Below are 7,097 nucleotides of genomic sequence, written 5' to 3' on the forward strand. Positions count from 1 at the left end.
AATGTGTGCATCTGAGTGCGACAAAAGTTTTTTCTTGAGTTTCCATTCTTAGATGTACTAATGGTATACAACTTGACTGTGGAACAACAATAGCAATTCCTCAACAGTTGGCCCAAAATTTAGGCCCCTTACAAGGTTCTTAAAGTAAGGTTTTTTGAGCAAGCAAGACTTCCCTAACAAGGTCCCTAATTTGTACCATGGAGATTGCTCTTTAGACACCTAACAATTACTCACATGCATTTAAAAAGATTACTTTAAACTGTATTTAACTACCGTTTGCTGTTGAACAGTTATTAACTATCGATGAGATGAGAGTGTTCTAAGTGTTTGTTTAGTCGTTAGTTGATTCCCCAACATATACCCATTCAACCATTTTGTACCAAAGACTTTTCAAAACAACTCACCTCTTATAAAATTAATCTCAGTTTAGTGGACCATATATTTTAGTAGGGCAACTCTTACATAGCCACAAATCTAAATAAAATTCATTTAAGCGCATACAAGTAGATGATAAAATTTAAAAATGAAATGATATTAAGTGATGTGACTTAACTATTTCTCATTTAAATTTTATCATTTGTGTGTGTGTCCAAATACTTTTGATTTGAGGTTGTATCTCAATCAAGTATTTCGTATTTTAGTAATGAAAAACATCCCCAAAGCACGGGACCTCTAGGATCAAGGCAATTCTAATTGGTCGAGTAACCATAGTATTTGGTGAGTCAAACCTAAATGGCAAAGTTGCTCTAGCTAGTCGAGTAACTATAATATTCGATATTGAGCATAATGCATGCATACTTAGATTATGCATACTTAGGCGTCTAAAGAGTCACTTTGGTGTTTTGGAGCAAAAAACTAAATCAATTGAAGGAACTTATTCCATTCTAAAATATGTGTCACATTTTTATAATAGACATTATTCACATAACTTACTTTAATCATATTTTCTAACTAACATACAAATATAAATATTAACACGTAAGATGTTATTCAATTTATCTTGATAAATATTTTCAAAATATTAAACTTTTATAAATTTTTATTATAGATAATTAAAGATATTAACAATCAACGTTGTGTATTGACATATGTGAAGTGATAAACTGCACTATATGTATTTAAAAATGGGAATCCTTATAAACGTTGTGTATTTAATACCGATTCTTGCAACATTTTCTCACGAAATCAAGACCTGATCAAATCAATGAACATGTTGATTCCCTTCAACCGCATCCTGATAAAGTTTTTCTATAGATTTCAATAATTTATTTTTAATCCTTATAAAATTTTTCTCTCACTTTTAGTTGTTATGATATTTGTACTCGTGAGCTTAGCTCAGTTGATTGGAACAATACATAAAATATGCAAGATTCAGTGTTCAAACCCTTACCACTACAAAAAAAAAGTTGTTACGATATTTTTTGTCAAAGTTTTGGTCAATAGTTTTTGTTTTTGGGTAAAAGTTGTTTTGGTCAATAGTTAGAGAGTATTAAAAGCATCCTTGATACAGACATCCATTTTTTTGTACTTAAATAGATTTTACGTGTATACAACATTCATTTATAATTTTTTAATAGTGGTGCCTAATAAGCATTCAATCTCTCCAATCCAGATATCACATAAATTTTTTAAATAAATCCACTAATCAACTATAAATAACTTTATATTATTACATTTTAATTTTTTAATATTAAAAGAGTGTGGGTCCCAATTAAGATTGAGATCTTAAGTAAAACCTCAGATCTTATAAAACCTCGATAAAGTTTTTGCTCAATGAGGGTACCTAATAGGTAGAGCTGTCAAAAATGGGCCGGACTAACGGGTCGGTCCAAAAGTCCATATTTTTTATCCGGACCTAAAAAACTAGCCCAAAAACACACTTGGGCTTTTTGGCCCAAGCCCATATGACCCATACAAAAATTGGGGCTGCTCTAGCTGACCCATCGGGATTTGGGCCGGACCATTACTACTATTTAATTTGATTTTTTGTTAAAAAAAATTATCAACTATTTAAAAATTTATCAATAAAAAATATTTAAATAAATAAACTTAATAAAAATGAATGAATTTTGCTTTAAGTTTTAATATTTTAAAGTTTATAAACTATTAATTTGATTTAATTGAATGAAAAATAGAGTTTCATTAATATTCATTGTTAATGTAAAAATTACTTACACTTTTATGTTCATCCAATCATATTTTAGGAAAAAATAGTGGTGAGTGACTAATATATAAAAAATATAAAAAAAAAAGTGAATAAATTTTAAAAGTAAAAAATAAACGGGCCGGGCTGGACTGGCCCACACAGGCCGGGTCGGGCTCTATAATATGCGGCCCAATTATAATTGAGCTGGACCGGGCTGACCCATTTATGTAATCGGGCCTCTTAGGCTCGAGCCAGATCAAGCCATTTGACACCTCTACTAATAGGTACCAAATTTTAAATGTCTAAGACCCGGAGATGGTCTAAGAAAACACATTTAAATAATTGTATACCTCTTACTCTTACACATGTCCACGTGAATATGCATCTGTATAATGTTAATGAATGGTAATTTATTGCAAATATCTAGTTTCTGTGATTTATCAACGAATTCTGTCTAAAAAATTATTATTTTGAAAAAAAATTAATTTTGAAAGTGTAAAATGGATTCCTAATATGGAGTTTGGAACAGTGCAGACTTCGTACCAGTCAGAGTACACCGACACACGGTAGCAAAGTAGTAGCAGCTATTCAAAATCAATGTATCAAACGGCGCAAAATGACCCACTCTGCTACCACCCAATCTAACAATTTATTGGGACTCCCAACATTACTTCGCTAGATATCATATGCAAACAACTAAAAAATATTAATCTAATTGTACCAAAAAATAAATAAATATTAATCTAATCTTATAAGATTTAAATCGACATAAGTTGTCTCTATAAACTTTAACGTTATTACATGTCTAAATTTAAATTAAACTATATTGATAAAATTAAAAGAGATTTACATAATCTCATTTAAATGTTATTGAAAATATAGTTTACATACAATTTTAGTGTAAATTTTTTAAGATATTAATAGTTGTCGAGCCACATTGGGGATTGGATGGATACGATCCATATATGAGAAAATATTTAATTCTTTTTATAAAACAAAAATATTCTTTGCTTTTAAATAAAATCACTTTGTGTTCCACTCTCTTCTCAATTTTAATATATATTATTATCATGCTTTTAAGTCATTCAAATACTTTGATAATTTTTTTGAATTTTTAAGGTATGTAATTTAATTTTTTTTATGATCAATTTTATGCTCAAAACATAAATTGTGTATATATGTTACAATTTATATTGGTGGTCCACTCGAACTTTTCTTTCTAACTCCGCCACGTGTTATCAATACATTACAATAAATTATGTGGTTTTAAAATTAGTTGTATTAAAATAAAATATTTATAATGTTTATGAACGTTTGATGGTATAAAAATACTTTAAGTGTATAAGAAATTTTTTTATTATGTTTTTAGTCCCTATAAATATACCAACTTTTTGTTTTAGTTTCCCTAAAAAAGTTCTTTAACTTTTAGTTCTAAAAAAAAATTCAATCAGCACTTTTGGTTCTTGAATTTAAGTCAACTCATGTGCAAACTTCATATTTTTAAATAGAAATTTCCAAGAATGTTTAGAATATTAAAAGAATCTAAAAAATATAATTTTTTTTAACAAAACATTAATTGATTTTGAATTTTGAGTGCAAAAAATATTTAATTCATGTTATGTTTTAAAAAAAAGATTAGAGAGATTCTTATAATATTTTAAACATTTCTAAAAAAAAATCATTCAAAAATATGATGGTTACACAAGAAATGACTCAAAAGATGCAGCACAAAATGTTGATGATATTTTTTATGGGACTAAAATTGAAAGAAATTTTTAAAGGGACTAAAACAAAAAATTTATATGTTTACATCCTAAATTAAATTCATCTTAATACTCTTTCCTCCCATCTGTAATATAAGTAAAACCAAAATTACGTACGGTAATAAAAAATATAAGTAAAGGTTAATTCCATTTTAATTTTTTATTGAAAAGTTATGGAAGTTGCTTCCAAAAATTTGCACAACAAGGTCACATTGGGGCGTGCCAATTTGTTTACCGGTGTTTTTGGTAAATAAGAAGGGTTGATTTTGGTTATTACAAGCAGAATCAAACCATAAATCCTAAGACATGTTGTGCAAAGTTTTAGAGAAAGTGGGTGAGTGTTTATCACATTCATAGGTTGCTTTATGAACAAGACGAATGTGTGGTGTCTTTTTAAGGAAAAAAGTAAAGAAAAATGCAAGTAAAAGACTTTAAAAGTTTAAAACGCATAAACTAAAAGAAAAGATAAATTTCATTGCATTAATGTAAAAGTGGTTTGACAAATAAGATTACATACATTATGTATGACTATTTTCTCTAGACGCCGGTACTTCGAGTGCTAGAATTTTATAAGTGATTTGCGACCTATTTTCGATATGGAAAACTACTATTTATACATAGTAAAATAATTGAAAAAGGCTAACTGCCACGATCAACACTTCCTTCATCGAAAATCGCTTGTCCCCCACATGTTCACTAAGGAAACCGCTGCTTTTGATTTCAAACTCTTTCCTCTTCGATAATAACTGCTTGACTTCGACAGATTTACATCCGACACACGTCTTGTCGAACTTCGAATCTTTTAGACTCTTCCAAACGCTAAGTCCAGACTCTTGTTGAAATCCTCATGTTGAAGGAAAAAGCCTTTGATTCTTGAAAAGACAAAAGTGAACAAATGTTGACCGCATTAATTGAGTCTATCGAAATTACAAGCTAACAGTTGACAAACAAAGAACAATTTTAGCCAATACGGTACCAACAAAAAAAACTTTTTGCATAACCAAAAAGCAAAAGCTCACGAGGGACCAAGGATTAAGGGCTAACTAACGATAAAGATAGATAAAAGCATACAAAAGAGCAGTATTTATGGGAACACTAATCAACTATCACAAAGGAGAAAATTTTGTTTTGACCAAACACATTAAAAAATAAATACACTCAATAAAAACATCCTGGTTAGTGACCCAAAGTAGAATCAGAATTGAAAAGATCGATCCATACCCTAGTGATATTTTAAGCACTTCACCCTTTCAGACCTCGTGTCTAGGGGGCTCTCTCTTGAATTGTTGGCTCGACACCAATCAAAAAGGGCTATTAAATCACTTGACCCTTGTCCTGTGGACATAGCTCAGTTGGTAGGACAATGCATTATTATATGCAGGGGTCGGTTTTCGAACCCCGGACACCCCACTTATTCATCTTATAAGATGAATTCTAGCCACTAGGCTACCTGACAAAAAAAAAAAAAAATCACTTAACCCTTTATATATAATTTTATTTTACATGTTAACGTCGTCGTAGAATCAGAATTGAAAAGTTCGATCCATACCCTAGTGATATTTTAAGCACTTCACCCTTTCAGACCTCGTGTCTAGGGGGCTCTCTCTTGAATTGTTGGCTCGACATCAATCAAAAAGGGCTATTAAATCACTTGACCCTTGTCCCGTGAGCATATAGGACAATGCATTATTATATGCAGGGGTTGGGGTTCGAACCCTGAACACCCCACTTATTCATCTTACAAGGTGAATTTTAGCCACTAGACTGACAAAAAAAAATCACTTAACCCATTATATATAATTTTATTTTACATGTTAACCTCGTCGTCACCTATGTGATTGGCTTTTATAAGACCAAAATAAGAAGATCTCAAGCCACAAATTACATGAGTATAATTTGTTTTGTTATTTTCCCTTTATTTGTATAGGAGTTATTTTCAAATTTCATGTATATTACGAGTTTTTTTTACCTATGTATATTACGGGAGTTATTTCAACAAATAACCCAAAGTTTAATATCACAAAAATTTTACTCAATTATGGGTAAATGAATGAGTAAAATCTACCCAAAAATGTGTCTAAAAATTGGAGTAAATAAATACTTTTATTTCCCATAATTAACTTCACCAATGCTATTTAATTCGGTAAAGAATTAAGTAAATAGTCAATTTTTCTCCTGAAATTGTAAGTTTCATCAATTATCCCTCTGAAATTAACAAAACTTCAATTACCCCCCTAAAATTTCACAACGTTAGTCAATTTACCACCTCCGTCAAATTTTTCTGTTAGTGAAGATGACGTTTTGCAAATACCCCCTGAAGTTTTGCACTTATGTGCAAAATGCCCCCCAAACTTAAAATTTTATATTATTTTTTTTCTTAAAAACAAAAAATTAATAGTTAAATATTAAAACTAACTATTAATTTTGGAATTTGGGAAAACTACATGCATATATACATCAAAATAGACTCCAAAATGGGGAAAAATATGTATTTTTTAAAGTGACAATAATGAGATGATTTGTGGATTAATATTGAGGGTTGTGTAGTTTAAATGGTTTGAGCAAATTGTTGAAGGAGTTGGAGGAGTTAAAAGACTAAGATGGTGAAGGAGAAAATATAAATTTAAATCTGATTATTAATTTGTTTATAAACCTCTAAAAATAATAATTTGTCTATTAGAAATAACCATTATTGTCACTTTAAAAATACACATTTTTCCTATTTTGATGTATATATGTATGGAGTTTTTCCAAACTTCAAAATTAATAGTTACCTTTAATATTTAACTATTAATTGTTTGTTTTTAAGAAAAAAATAATATAAATTTTTAAGTTTGAGGGGCATTTTGCACATAAGTGCAAAACTTCAAGGGGTATTTGCAAAACTTCATGTTCACTAACAGAAAAATTTGACGGAGGGGGTAAATTGACTAATATTGTAAAATTTTAAGAGGATAATTGAAGTTTTGTTAATTTCAGGAGGAAATTGACTATTTACTCGTGATGAATTTTTTCCATGATAATTGGTGTTGAACTAATCAATGTTATTTAAATTAAAATTAAAATTAAAATTTTACCCACCCATTTTCTCGACTCAGCTCGGAGTCCAATGCGCCATAGCCAGAGGGCGGCGGGAATGACCTAAGCTTGTCGTCACGCGCGATCTGCAATCTCTCTCGATTCACGCG

This window comes from Medicago truncatula, chromosome 2 (assembly GCF_003473485.1).
Source record: "Medicago truncatula cultivar Jemalong A17 chromosome 2, MtrunA17r5.0-ANR, whole genome shotgun sequence".
NCBI lineage: Eukaryota > Viridiplantae > Streptophyta > Magnoliopsida > Fabales > Fabaceae > Medicago > Medicago truncatula.